The sequence below is a fragment of the Ascaphus truei genome, chromosome 7, assembly GCF_040206685.1.
Source record: "Ascaphus truei isolate aAscTru1 chromosome 7, aAscTru1.hap1, whole genome shotgun sequence".
Lineage (NCBI taxonomy): Eukaryota > Metazoa > Chordata > Amphibia > Anura > Ascaphidae > Ascaphus > Ascaphus truei.
In genome coordinates, this window is record NC_134489.1 from 26,657,591 (window position 1) to 26,672,567 (window position 14,977).

Below are 14,977 nucleotides of genomic sequence, written 5' to 3' on the forward strand. Positions count from 1 at the left end.
ATAACCTGGTTTAGTTGCAGGATAATACTTTATCTATCCTTCTATCACAGAGTCAATAACTTCCCTAGGGCAAAGTCGTATTTCTACTCCCTTCGTAACCAGTTTCTTTTATATATATATAGTTCTACAAATATCTTATAGCATCTTGTCTTTTTCCAAGGGGTTAAATATAACTCTCGTGTTCCTGGGGTGCAACTTATTGGGTATGGATAGTACATTGGGTTACATTGCACATAAGATGTGGGCTTTGTTTACCAGGATTCCATTATATAACAAGAAGGTGTGCATATATGCTATACACAGGACAATAAAACAAAAGACATATTATTAAACAAAATATTCCTGTTACTACCCTATCATCTTAATGTGAACACCACTTATATAAACCTAACAGCATAAACATTGTAATTAAAATAATAAAACCTGTAAAAAAGGTTATTAAAAAGTTCAAAGTTCATATATTGAGGTCCGGATTTCTGGTACGAACTTTTCTCCTTCTTTGGTTAGTGCCGGGTTTTATTGTGACCCAAAACACCAACTGAAAATAACTGTGTCTTTAGGCCTTCCCTTCTGTATTGAGGTTTAATTTTGAAGCGACTGTGGGTGCACTTGTGTAACATGGATCCAGGAAAATACTCTGACGGGGTAGCATCTGGAATGGGCCTCTCCACTTTAGATGAAAAGCGCTTTTGCGTCACCTTTATCTTCATCTAATTAGTAGGACTGCACCTGGACATGAGACACTCAAACAATTGCATTAGTTTCACACAATAGACGCTGATTAAAATCGTCTGTTTAGAGCATAATCATACAACATTAAATCTAAAATGTACCTGGGGCGACCATTGGTTTTCCCATGAGAAAAATTCTTTCTGATTGTCACGGTAGGCCAGGCCAAATACACCTTTATATTTAAGGGATCAGTCACAAGGCAAAACAGGCAGAAAAATACATTGCGGTTTATTCGGATAGGACCTTGGAAACACACAGAAACACAAGAAACAGAGAATATACTTTGGGGGACCTTATACTTATTAGGGAAATAACTTGGGGGGATTTGGGCTCAAAATCAAGGAGTTTGGGGGACACAGGGAAGCCCTAGTGTAATTCACCCTGCGCACTGTCAAATCATGCCTGCTTGCTGGGGAAAATTAAGTGACTACCAGCACTTTGGACCCCCCAACTCCTGCAACCAAAATAATTATATTTCCACCCAAATATCCCCCTAAAACTGACACACAAAATTTCACAGTTCAAGGGCTAATGGAACATGACATAGGAAATAACAGGGTCAGTTCACTTTCAAGCACTCCATATCTGAGCTGGGGCATTGGAATGCTTATTCACATGCTAATTCACCAACCTGGGTTTAAATCACCGGACAAGCACAATGCATTGTATGTTTAAAACACATACAACCAACATGTAGACACAAGAGCTTGCACTCCACCATTTGCACCTATCATGTGGGGTTCTAAAACCTTCTCTTCTCTAAGACACCAGCTAAGAATACCTTGCTGACAGGCCAAAATATCCCCTCCGTTTTCTATCATGTGCCAGGAGACTGCTCTGCAGCTATTTCTCATAAGGGGCCACCCATACAAGGCAATCCACTTATATACTCGCACAGACAGCTGCAGTCCCATGAGGCAAAGGGAATACACAGAGAATGCATTAACTAGCCCACTGGTCTTACACAGTTAATCCCACATACACAGTTCCTAGCTTATACCCCTAAGGGGGACAGTATCAAAGGGAAAAATTATAGGCAACACAGTAAGGTACAATATTAGACCCAAGAGCTGACAATCTCAGCCCTTGCCATTCGGTTTCAGGGGCAGCCAGCAATAATAACAGCAATAACACCCTCCTTTTGTTCACTTTTATTACATGTGAACAATATCACATAAAGGATAACAGCATTTAAAGCATAACCTTAATGGAATTGCTTGACGTATAGCAAAACTAACCTGAAACCTTTGGGTATAAAATTTACATTAAAAATCTCAAAAAAACCCCTACTGAATATAAATATAATCTGCTATAGTCTTCTGACAGAAACTTTTAGAACACCAAATAACATCTGGTTTGCTGAAAGAACAACCTGTAGCATAAAAACCTCATAGACACAGATTTAAAGGTGGGACACATTTGAGAGAAAAAGATGGTTAAAAAATGATAAAATATTAAATATTTGATCAACTTTGCAGAAAAATAATTCCACATAGAACCCTCTAGTATACTGGCAGACCTGGCTAGGGTCCCTTTTCCATGCCTTTTTTTTTTTTTTTTTTTACTGCTATTTCAGGGTCTGCACACTTATAAGAACCTCAGCACTAGCGTTTTGTTTTTTTTTGCTGATTACATTGGACTAGTGGTTACTTTATCCACTTCACTGTTCGCACTGCAAGACACTAGTTTAGTGATTCTATGCAGTTAATCAGTGATCCAGAACATTACATTGTGCTCATACTATAGGTTCTGAGCATTTAATATCTGTTTTAATTCCCATCATTTTACACGGATATTAAAGATTTAAGTTTTAACCACTTTATTACCCACCCACCAGGTGTTTAGAGTGCTCATTCTAGGTTACTGTCCTTTGTTCATTTGAACTCTATATTAATCAATTTACAACTGTTTCCATTTCAAGCCATATAACAAGCTCAAATAACTTCTGGGCTTCCTGCCAAAACCTTGTAACAAAAAAAAGGTTAATTACTGGTTACTGCAATACAATTTAGGACAGCTTGAAATATGCAGCTCGTCACAGAGCCCGATAATGTTACTGGTATTCAAAAATTACAACTGGATCTTTGTTTAACAGAATATTATAGACTTAATATATACTTTAGACAGTTTTAGTTACTGGTTATACACAAAAACAGCACAGAGTGCAGACACAAAACAAACAGAATTTTACGCTTCATTCACACATTCAACCAGTTTTTACAAAAATAACAGACACATATTTTCTCACCTATTCTAATAAATAGGAAAACAAAACAATTTGATCCTGCAGACTAAATTTATAAAGATATCCTTTTTTTTCATATCATAATTAACTTTTAAAACTAATTTTAAAATGCTGAGCTTCTAGTTAGCTTTGTGTCTAGAATATATTTCGCCTGTTATTTCTATATAACATATTCACCTGATTTTATCTGTGGAGATTTAGAGAAAAAGAATTGTAATTCTGTTTAAGGAAATAAATCGCCTGGCCAGTACGATAAACATCCTTATTATTCCAGTGACAGAACTGTATACAAAAATAATTAATCCTTTCTTTATTCTGTTTTTCTCCACAGATACCCAAAACTTTCCCCTTTCCAGTATTAATTAGTTTATATTATAATGGGGGTGTACTCCTTTTAAAAATTAAATTTCAACATGAGCAATTAATTATATTCTTATTTTAGAAGCACTTGCCCTGAATAGTAATTTTGTATACATACAATAAACCGTTTTTCTTATTATTCAATGCAAATAACACTTTCATATGGATAGAATTCACTCAGATTCTTACAAGCACACACACAGGGATTACATACAATCAACCTTTTTATCATATTCATGCCTGAAAATGTAATAAAAACATTCTAATGGAAAAAGAAACCTATACCTGTTATACTCTTGTTTTCCACTTTTCAATTCAGACGGGAAAATATTATTAATTCAACTTAATATACACTCATACTTGGTTAATGTGGCACAAATAATTTGGGTTTGCATGTCTTAAAATTAAATTGGAAAAATTATATGTTTCTGTCTTTCTCTCTCCTAAGAGCTCTGCTGACTTGCTAACAACATTTCAACAAAAAGAAAACCATCTCTGTAACTTGTCCTATAAAACAAAATTCTTATTATTTCAACTTTCTAATTCTTGTCTCTCTTTTTTTCTTCTCTGTCTTCAACATTCCTGTTCCTTTCCTGTGTAACAAATCACTGGGGGGGAAAAAGGTGGGGGCTAGAGCAGCTTATACATGCAGGCAACTTGAGAGGGAGACAGACAAAAAAAAATCTTTTATCTTCCCAGCTTTGTTGCTGTGCTTGAGAGTTAATTGAGGCACCTATGCCACACTGCATTCATCCATAAGGGTTATTTTAACTCATCCTACAGTACATTTCTTCATACAGTATACCTATAATCCCATAAACAATTTATAAAGGAATTTTATCTTAACAAGCATACAATAAGGTTAGTCTTATCATTCTTAATATCTTAACCTAAACAATTATTAGCTTATCCTAAATTACCATCATATCTGAGACACCATATCAGTACAGCCCGTTTCAATTAAACAAATGGGACTCCAACCCTTTGTTATATAAATCGGAGACTCAAACTCTCGATTCTCAATTAAACAATTGGGACTCCAACCCTTTGTTATATAAATCGGAGACTCAAACTCTCGATTCTTCTGCCCTATAAAATTTAGGTTCTTTAGATTCGCAGAGAAACGGTGAGAAACAATAAAAAATGTTTTTCTCACCTTTTTTCTGTGCAAATCCCACTTTTTTCTGACACCATTTGTTAGGTCCAGTCTACCTGACCAGACCTTAGAGCAGGCAACTTCTTCTACTCGACCCGGGGAGATTCATCACGCAGCTGCTATATGCTTCTGGTCTCAGATATGATAGTCGAGCTCGGAGAAGCAAAGACTCAATGCACACAAGGTAGCCGAGTCATCACTTCTGGTTTTAATATGCCAAGAGAGGAATATTTATACAAAAGGCAAGGACAATACATCGTGTGTCAATTTCATACATCTGTTACAAATTCAATTCCAATGTATAGATCATACATCTAAAATGACATATACCATCTGGCCTACATTAGTAGAAATAGGGATCAAAGGTCAATAACTACTAATGGGGTCAGAAACAAGACTAGCGGTCTTGTTTCTTATAATCTTGTTTCTTATGTAATAGATATCCTGGGACAGCTGGTCTAAAGCTGAAATACTTTTACCATCTAGTCTTCTTGCGAAAATAAAGCTTGACACATATTTATTTTAACCTGTTCAGTCCCTGAAAAGAACAGAGCTGGCAGATACAGTTTTTAACCTTACACTAATTCAGTCCGAACGAGCAGATGCCTAAGAAACTCCTGTTGAAGCTGTATCCAAATAGCCTGCATAGCAAACACTGCAGCAGCAAGCAGCAAATGCCTTGACTTGCTGGCTTCTTGTCACAATGGCTGGCTGGCTGGCTGGCTGAAATGACCTGAACTGAAAAGCCCAGCCACTGGCTGCTTGCTTGCTGCCTGAGTTTCATGGCAGCCCAGACGAGTCGGCTAGCAGAGAAAAAGTGGGCGGTTCCTATGCAAATAAGCAGACGAAGCCTGGTGCCGGAAAAAGAACTGGAAGCATGTGCCTTTTTGGCTGTTTGCTGGCCATGCGGGCCCCCCAGCAGTGTGTGCGGCTGCTTTTCTTTACTCCATAGAAAGTCTTTGGCTTTTGCATCCGTCGTCGTCGTCGCCGCCGCTGCTGCATAGACTCCCCGGGGCTGTGTCGGAAGGAGCGGAGGGACTGGAGGCATGCCTGCTGGGGGAGGAGGCGAGCGGGCAGCCAGCGGCTCCCTCTGCCCTTCTCCCTAAAGCATAGCGCCCCCGGCCGTCGGGCGGCGCTCAGGCGGGGGCCCATTTCTGGTTATCGCTTCTCGGCCTTTTGGCTAAGACCAAGTGTCTGAAACCAGAAGGCCATCAGAGAGAGGGAAGGGCCGGCACCTTTGCCTTGTGACATCGCCCCAGGGCTTAAGTCACATGCTGCTTTCGGGGTGCCGCACCTAAGCTCTTCGGGAAGGCGAGGACGTCAACGATGGCTGCGGGAGCGAGCCTGAGGAACACGCTGCGGTTCCAGGTCGTGGAGACGGAGAGAGATCGAGTGGGTCTTACCTTTTTCGTGGAGAAGGTGCTGAGAGAGATCGTGGGGCTGGATGCGGCAAAGATCTTCTGCTTGCAGGATTTCCCGAGGCAAGGAATATTCGATCTGACCCTTTGCGAAGAATGTGACTGCCTGAACGTCTTGCAGAGATGTAAGGAGGCTGCAGGAGAGCCCAATATGCGTGGGATCAGCATTGCACCAAGCTATATGATGGATGAGAGATCGGTTGTTGTTCACATGTACAACCCGTACATCTTGAAGGAAGATATCATTTTCTTTTTGAAAAGATACTGTACGGTGGTAAGAGGAGGCATTGAGATGAAGAACCCGTACAACATGTTCAATGCCAAAAGGCGGTTTTGGGTGCGCTTCAGGCCAGATGCATCATGTGTTGGAGGCGTAATGCACCCCCCGGCTAGTTTCAGCATCGGTGGAAACAGGGGTTTCCTCAATTACCCTGGACAGCCGACCTATTGTAGGAACTGCTTCAAGTATGGCCACACAAGAGTCGACTGTGAGAAAATAGGGGCAGTGTGCCGTAATTGCGGAGAGGAGGGACATATGGCATCCCACTGCAGTGTCCCTAAGAAATGTGACTTATGTGGGGAAGGAGGCCATCTTTTCCGCCAGTGCCCGCAAAAGAGCTATGCACGGGCGGCGAGGGGGGGAACGGATATGAAGGACACTTTCCAAAAAGGGGGAATGGACAGTTCTTGGGGGGGACAGCCAACGGAGACCCAAAAGAGGGAGGAAGAGCTTTTTGTAGAAGCAATAGCCCGAAGTTTTGAGGTGGGGGGGGGAGATGGATTGGGAGTTCTCACCCAGGGGTCAGTAACAGATCTTTTGGGGGCAGCACAGCCGAGTTGGGGGGATCAAATGGAGGTACAAGAGGTGCAGAGTGTGGGGGTTTTGACCCAGGAAGAGCAGGGGGAAGGAATGGAGGTAACTGTGGGGGAAAAAAAAGCTCAAAAACGTAAGCAAGAGGTAGATGTAACGGAGGGTAGACAAGTAGAGATAAAGGGGGAGGGCCCAAGGGAGAAAATAGAGAAAACACCCGAAGGGGAAGCTGCTGAAGTGAGAAGTCAGAAGGTTTTATTAGAGAAAATGGAAGAGTTTCAGAAAGCAGTTGGAGATGTGGATTTTTGGGTGTGGGTGTTTAGAAAACAACATGTTGGGAGCAAGGATGCTCAAATTACAGAGAGACTAGATAAATTGATGTGTCAAAGGAAAAATATGTCTAAAGAGGAGTATGAGCAAAGCAAAAAAGAAGAGGTACAGTGGCTAGAATTTAGAGATGGGAAAAGAGTATACAAGGGGAGAGAGGGGGAAGAGTGGATGGAATTTGAGCAAGATATGGGTATTAGTGAGGGAGAGGAAACTCGTGATTTGGTGGTCTCTCCAGAGGTAACAATGGTGGAAGAAACCCTGGAAGATCGTTGTGTGGGGGGAGAGGAGAAAGACATAGTATTTACAGACTGGGCCCCGGAGATTTTAGATGGGATAGGCAGAAGTGATGAGAGCAGACCTATTAGGAAGGGGCAGGGAGACAAGGTAGAGAAAGTGGAAGAGGAGAGAGAAGTGAAGATAGGCCCGAGTGGAGTTGGAAGAAGGGATGTAAAAGGGCTGAGTGGTTCAGAAGAGAGTGAAGTAGCAGATCCTGTAACTATAGGAAGGAAAGGAAAAGAGGAGGAAAGAGGGAGGAAGCCAAGCGCTACACCAAGACGTAAAGTAGGTGGAACAAGTAGGAGTGAGAGTGAAGAGGGAGTAGTGTCAGGTATTGGTGAGAGTGATAGCGATTTCGTAGGGGGGACTCCAAAACAGGGAGTAACAAAATTAACGGAAGGGAAAAGTAGCCAAAAGAAGGTAGAACAAAAGAGCATAGTAGAAGTATGTACCAAAATAGTGGCAAACGAAGAGAGAGCGAGCTCGAGTAGGGTGGGGGTAGAATCTTTTTCCAAAAAAATGATAAGAAAGAAAGTAGAGGAAGTGCAAGAGATAGTGGGGGATGGAGAAGGGTGGCTGAATTTTTGGAAAGAGATAAACCCTTTTGCTGACTACATGGTAGTAATAGAGTTATTAGAAAAGGTAATTCAAATGAGAAAGCAGAGGACAGAGCCAGCCTTTAAAACTTATGCAAAAGACTATATGGAACGAATAAGAAAGAAGAAGGAAAGGGCAACACGGGATCCAACCTTTTTGGGAACTATATGTTAGTGATTTCAGTTTTTCCTTAGGGAATGAACTATTCTAAGTTTTGAGTTTACGTATAGGAAGTGAAAACAGTGTGTTGGATGAATATCTTTGTTGTTTGGGGTTATTGCATGTAAAGGGGTTTTTGTTATTATTTTGAAAAGTTTTTTGTTTTTCCTTTTCTTTGCTGAATATGTATCTTGATGTTGAATATGTAATATATGGGTGTTAAAATGTGAGATAATGTAAATTTTTTGTACATAGAGGTGTTTTTGGGAATTAAGAAATTTGAAGTTTCTGTTAGAATGTTTGATTTATTTGTGGAAATGGTTTGCTTATTTACTGTTTGTAAATATTTTGAAATGTGAATAAACATTTAAAAACAAAAAAAAAAATCTGTTCTTATCAGTTTAATATCTGATACGTCCCCTATCTGGGGACCATATATTAAATGGATTTTTAGAACAGGGAGATGGAAGAAGAGCTTGCTCTGTCCACTCCACGCATTGACCTGGTATTGCAGTACCTCCAGGACCGGTGCACTTCCCTTTGGGGATATTTGGCTTGTATCAAAAAATAGAAACAAATCACCGTCTGACAGAAAAAAAACAAACATGCATTTTTGGCTCTTTCTTTTGCAAAGAAAGAAGAAGATGAAATGACGACAAAATAAAGCCTCCTTCTTTTTGCTGTGTCTTGTTTGCTCTTTTGCGTGGCTTCTTACTTTCTTTTCTTTTCAGCTCCTCCTCGCATGGAGCAGGAGTGCCGCCTGCTGCCTAGCCTAATTCAGTCCGAACGAGCAGATGCCTAAGAAACTCCTGTTGAAGCTGTATCCAAATAGCCTGCATAGCAAACACTGCAGCAGCAAGCAGCAAATGCCTTGACTTGCTGGCTTCTTGTCACAATGGCTGGCTGGCTGGCTGGCTGAAATGACCTGAACTGAAAAGCCCAGCCACTGGCTGCTTGCTTGCTGCCTGAGTTTCATGGCAGCCCAGACGAGTCGGCTAGCAGAGAAAAAGTGGGCGGTTCCTATGCAAATAAGCAGACGAAGCCTGGTGCCGGAAAAAGAACTGGAAGCATGTGCCTTTTTGGCTGTTTGCTGGCCATGCGGGCCCCCCAGCAGTGTGTGCGGCTGCTTTTCTTTACTCCATAGAAAGTCTTTGGCTTTTGCATCCGTCGTCGTCGTCGCCGCCGCTGCTGCATAGACTCCCCGGGGCTGTGTCGGAAGGAGCGGAGGGACTGGAGGCATGCCTGCTGGGGGAGGAGGCGAGCGGGCAGCCAGCGGCTCCCTCTGCCCTTCTCCCTAAAGCATAGCGCCCCCGGCCGTCGGGCGGCGCTCAGGCGGGGGCCCATTTCTGGTTATCGCTTCTCGGCCTTTTGGCTAAGATCAAGTGTAGTATCTGTTCTTATCAGTTTAATATCTGATACGTCCCCTATCTGGGGACCATATATTAAATGGATTTTTAGAACAGGGAGATGGAAGAAGAGCTTGCTCTGTCCACTCCACGCATTGACCTGGTATTGCAGTACCTCCAGGACCGGTGCACTTCCCTTTGGGGATATTTGGCTTGTATCAAAAAATAGAAACAAATCACCGTCTGACAGAAAAAAAACAAACATGCATTTTTGGCTCTTTCTTTTGCAAAGAAAGAAGAAGATGAAATGACGACAAAATAAAGCCTCCTTCTTTTTGCTGTGTCTTGTTTGCTCTTTTGCGTGGCTTCTTACTTTCTTTTCTTTTCAGCTCCTCCTCGCATGGAGCAGGAGTGCCGCCTGCTGCCTAGCCTAATTCAGTCCGAACGAGCAGATGCCTAAGAAACTCCTGTTGAAGCTGTATCCAAATAGCCTGCATAGCAAACACTGCAGCAGCAAGCAGCAAATGCCTTGACTTGCTGGCTTCTTGTCACAATGGCTGGCTGGCTGGCTGGCTGAAATGACCTGAACTGAAAAGCCCAGCCACTGGCTGCTTGCTTGCTGCCTGAGTTTCATGGCAGCCCAGACGAGTCGGCTAGCAGAGAAAAAGTGGGCGGTTCCTATGCAAATAAGCAGACGAAGCCTGGTGCCGGAAAAAGAACTGGAAGCATGTGCCTTTTTGGCTGTTTGCTGGCCATGCGGGCCCCCCAGCAGTGTGTGCGGCTGCTTTTCTTTACTCCATAGAAAGTCTTTGGCTTTTGCATCCGTCGTCGTCGTCGCCGCCGCTGCTGCATAGACTCCCCGGGGCTGTGTCGGAAGGAGCGGAGGGACTGGAGGCATGCCTGCTGGGGGAGGAGGCGAGCGGGCAGCCAGCGGCTCCCTCTGCCCTTCTCCCTAAAGCATAGCGCCCCCGGCCGTCGGGCGGCGCTCAGGCGGGGGCCCATTTCTGGTTATCGCTTCTCGGCCTTTTGGCTCAGATCATTGTGTCTGAGTCAGGGGCTTAGCTGGGACTGTGCACCCTTGGCCCTGTGGCATCGGCTCCTTCGGGAGTCTTAAGCCACTTGCTGCTTTTGGGGGGGCACGCTATCCTGAGCTTGCTAGGAAGGCGATCGAAGAAAGATGGCGACAGGCGCGCATCTTAAGGACACGATCCGGTTCCTGATTGATGCAGAGGAAAGAGACCGTGTTGGGCTGAAGTTCGTGGTCGAGGACGTGCTGCGGAGAGTCGGAGTGGACACTGGGAAAGTGTTTTGCCTGCAGGACTTCCAGCGCCAGGGCATCTTTGATGTGACGTTCCGTATGGGAGGAGATTGCCTGGATGTCTTCGAGAAAGTGAAGGAAATGATGACGGACCCGAGCATGCAAGGGGTGAAAGTCATTCCGAGTTTCCAGATGGATGAGAAGATGGTGACGGTACATATGTACAACCCGTTTGTGCCAATAGAAGACGTGGTGATGTTCTTGAAGCGATACAGCACAAGTGTCAAAGGTGGTGTAGAAGTAAAGAACGCGTACGGGATGTACAATGGAAAGAGGAGGTTTTGGATCCGGCTCAGACCAGACCCTGGCGGTGTGGGAGGGGTGGCTCATCCGCCCTCAGCTTTTAGCATTGGTGGGAACCGGGGTTTTTTGAACTATTATGGCCAACCTACATATTGTAGGAACTGCTACCAGTATGGACATACAAGAGATTTTTGTGAGAAAACTGGGAGAATCTGCAGGAACTGTGGAAAAGAAGGACATTGGGCTGCAGATTGTGATATTCCCAAAAAATGCGATTTGTGTGGGGACATTGGACATCTCGCGCGGCAGTGTTCAAAGAAAAGCTATGCGCGTGCAGCCAAAATGGGTTTTGGTGCAGAGGAAGCAGATGATTTAGTGTTTAATGGTAGGATACAGAAGAGAATAGGGGAAATGCAAGGGGAGGGATTGGAAGCAGCCTTGGCTGAGCGGGAGAGGGAGGTACTGAGAAAAAAAAAGGAGGAGGATGTTTTTTTGGAGACCTTCGCGCAGAAGCCTGAAGTAGTGTTGCAGGAGGGGGAAAGGGCATTATTGCAGAAAGGGATAGGGGGAGAAGAAACAGAGACTGTGGTTGTGTCTGCCCCAAGTTGGGATGAAAGCATGGAAGCTCAAGACGCACAGGGGGGGGAGGGGAAGTCTTGTGAAGAACAGGAGGAGGGAATGGAGGTCACAGTAGGGGAAAAGAAGCCCCAAAAACGTAAAAGTAAACAGGAAGTAGGTAGCAGAGAAGCGAAGGAGGACCAAGGGGAGGAGAATAGAGAGGGGCCTAGGGAGAAAGTAGAGAGGGTAGTAAAGACAGAGAGGGGTCAGTTAGGGGAAGCACCAAGAAGGAGTGCTTTAGAGGAGAAAATGGGGGAGTTTCACCGCGCAGTAGGGGAGGTAGAGTTCTGGGTAGCGATTTTTAGGAAGCAACATGAAGGAAGTACAGATCAGCAAATTATAAAAAGATTAGATGAAGTAATGCACCAAAGGAAAAACATTACAAAAGAGGAATATGAGGAAATGAGAAAAGAGAATATACATTTGGTGGAGGTGAAAGAAGGCAGAGCAGTCCTCAAGGAAAGAGAGGAGGAAAGGGAGCTTTTTGGAGAACTGGAGGATATTAGTGAGGAGGAGGATAGTAGTGAGGAAGAGGAAGTAAAAGGTCTGGGAAGGTCCCATAAGGTGACCCTGGTAAGCCGGACAGAGGTGACAGTGGTGGAGGAGACCCCGGAAAGTATTATACAAGACGAAAGGGAGAAAAAGGAGAGTGAGTTTAAGGGATACCCGGGTGTTGTGGAAACACAAACTCAGGGAATAACACCTACAAGGGCGGGGAGTAGCGGCAGTGATTGGGGAGAGATCTCCTCATCCGAAAGTGAAAGAAGTGGAGAGCAAAAGAAGGTTAAGGGACACCTAAATGAAGAGGGAAAAACGGGGGAGACAACAAGTATGCCAAAACGGAAAGTGGGAGGGACAAGTAGGAGTGAAAGTGAAGGAGGAGCAGCCTCAATGGCAGAGAGATCAGAAAGTGAAGGAAGTGGGGGGCAAGAAAAGGATAAGGGACGCCCAAGTAAAAAGGAAGAAAGGGACTCTGTGTTCAAAGTAAGCTGGGATATGGAAAAAAAACAGGAATATTTAGACAAGAAATTAAAGGAGTTTGAGGAGAAAATAGGAGAGGCAAAAGTATGGTATAAGATGATACAGCAGGCAAACCCTCATGGGGGGATAGACCAAAAAATAAGTGACATAGAGAAGATGCTATCTAAGAAGGAAAAGATGGCGCCAAAGGATTTTGAGACAGAAAAGGAAAGATATAGGAAGATGTTAGAGAGACAAATAGCAAGTAATGAGAAAAGTAAAAGGCGGGTGTAAGTATGCAATGTATGTCTGATTGGTGGAAAAATTAAATTGAAAATGTTGATGAAGAATGTTAGCAAAGGGTTGCAATAGAGTTTTGTTGTAATGAATAATGTGGTTGGGCTTTGTAAAACGTATTATTTGTTGAAAAGTTTTCTTATCTGATGGGTATGTAAATCTTGTGTTTGTAAAGTGTGAAGGGTTTGGTAAAGTAACCAAGATAATTTTTGTAGTAGGAATTATGAAGGTATTTTCGGAAAGTGTCAAATTGTTTGCTGGTATAAAATGTATTATTTGTATTGAAGTTTGGAAAAAAAAACATTTAAATGTTGTTAAATTTATCTCTGTGTTAATAAACACAAATAAAACAAAAAAAAAAAAAAAAAAAAAAAAAATCTGTTCTTATCAGTTTAATATCTGATACGTCCCCTATCTGGGGACCATATATTAAATGGATTTTTAGAACAGGGAGATGGAAGAAGAGCTTGCTCTGTCCACTCCACGCATTGACCTGGTATTGCAGTACCTCCAGGACCGGTGCACTTCCCTTTGGGGATATTTGGCTTGTATCAAAAAATAGAAACAAATCACCGTCTGACAGAAAAAAAACAAACATGCATTTTTGGCTCTTTCTTTTGCAAAGAAAGAAGAAGATGAAATGACGACAAAATAAAGCCTCCTTCTTTTTGCTGTGTCTTGTTTGCTCTTTTGCGTGGCTTCTTACTTTCTTTTCTTTTCAGCTCCTCCTCGCATGGAGCAGGAGTGCCGCCTGCTGCCTAGCCTAATTCAGTCCGAACGAGCAGATGCCTAAGAAACTCCTGTTGAAGCTGTATCCAAATAGCCTGCATAGCAAACACTGCAGCAGCAAGCAGCAAATGCCTTGACTTGCTGGCTTCTTGTCACAATGGCTGGCTGGCTGGCTGGCTGAAATGACCTGAACTGAAAAGCCCAGCCACTGGCTGCTTGCTTGCTGCCTGAGTTTCATGGCAGCCCAGACGAGTCGGCTAGCAGAGAAAAAGTGGGCGGTTCCTATGCAAATAAGCAGACGAAGCCTGGTGCCGGAAAAAGAACTGGAAGCATGTGCCTTTTTGGCTGTTTGCTGGCCATGCGGGCCCCCCAGCAGTGTGTGCGGCTGCTTTTCTTTACTCCATAGAAAGTCTTTGGCTTTTGCATCCGTCGTCGTCGTCGCCGCCGCTGCTGCATAGACTCCCCGGGGCTGTGTCGGAAGGAGCGGAGGGACTGGAGGCATGCCTGCTGGGGGAGGAGGCGAGCGGGCAGCCAGCGGCTCCCTCTGCCCTTCTCCCTAAAGCATAGCGCCCCCGGCCGTCGGGCGGCGCTCAGGCGGGGGCCCATTTCTGGTTATCGCTTCTCGGCCTTTTGGCTAAGATCAAGTGTAGTATCTGTTCTTATCAGTTTAATATCTGATACGTCCCCTATCTGGGGACCATATATTAAATGGATTTTTAGAACAGGGAGATGGAAGAAGAGCTTGCTCTGTCCACTCCACGCATTGACCTGGTATTGCAGTACCTCCAGGACCGGTGCACTTCCCTTTGGGGATATTTGGCTTGTATCAAAAAATAGAAACAAATCACCGTCTGACAGAAAAAAAACAAACATGCATTTTTGGCTCTTTCTTTTGCAAAGAAAGAAGAAGATGAAATGACGACAAAATAAAGCCTCCTTCTTTTTGCTGTGTCTTGTTTGCTCTTTTGCGTGGCTTCTTACTTTCTTTTCTTTTCAGCTCCTCCTCGCATGGAGCAGGAGTGCCGCCTGCTGCCTAGCCTAATTCAGTCCGAACGAGCAGATGCCTAAGAAACTCCTGTTGAAGCTGTATCCAAATAGCCTGCATAGCAAACACTGCAGCAGCAAGCAGCAAATGCCTTGACTTGCTGGCTTCTTGTCACAATGGCTGGCTGGCTGGCTGGCTGAAATGACCTGAACTGAAAAGCCCAGCCACTGGCTGCTTGCTTGCTGCCTGAGTTTCATGGCAGCCCAGACGAGTCGGCTAGCAGAGAAAAAGTGGGCGGTTCCTATGCAAATAAGCAGACGAAGCCTGGTGCCGGAAAAAGAACTGGAAGCATGTGCCTTTTTGGCTGTTTGCTGGCCATGCGGGCCCCCCAGCAGTG

General features: G+C 43.9%; 3 non-coding genes and 1 pseudogene across 3 annotated transcripts; all 4 read left to right on the forward strand.

Moving 5' to 3' along the window:
* Positions 1-8,427: 8,427 nt before the first annotated feature.
* Positions 8,428-8,623, forward strand: LOC142500832 (U2 spliceosomal RNA). The gene has a single exon (XR_012803308.1). It is a non-coding gene; the product is annotated as a U2 spliceosomal RNA (small nuclear RNA).
* An 813-nt stretch (positions 8,624-9,436) lies between these two features.
* On the forward strand, positions 9,437-9,627 carry LOC142500703 (U2 spliceosomal RNA). Its single transcript, XR_012803233.1, has one exon. It is a non-coding gene; the product is annotated as a U2 spliceosomal RNA (small nuclear RNA).
* A 3,561-nt stretch (positions 9,628-13,188) lies between these two features.
* On the forward strand, positions 13,189-13,396 carry LOC142500261 (U2 spliceosomal RNA; annotated as a pseudogene).
* Positions 13,397-14,209: 813 nt separating this feature from the next.
* Positions 14,210-14,400, forward strand: LOC142500704 (U2 spliceosomal RNA). The gene has a single exon (XR_012803234.1). It is a non-coding gene; the product is annotated as a U2 spliceosomal RNA (small nuclear RNA).
* Positions 14,401-14,977: the final 577 nt, after the last annotated feature.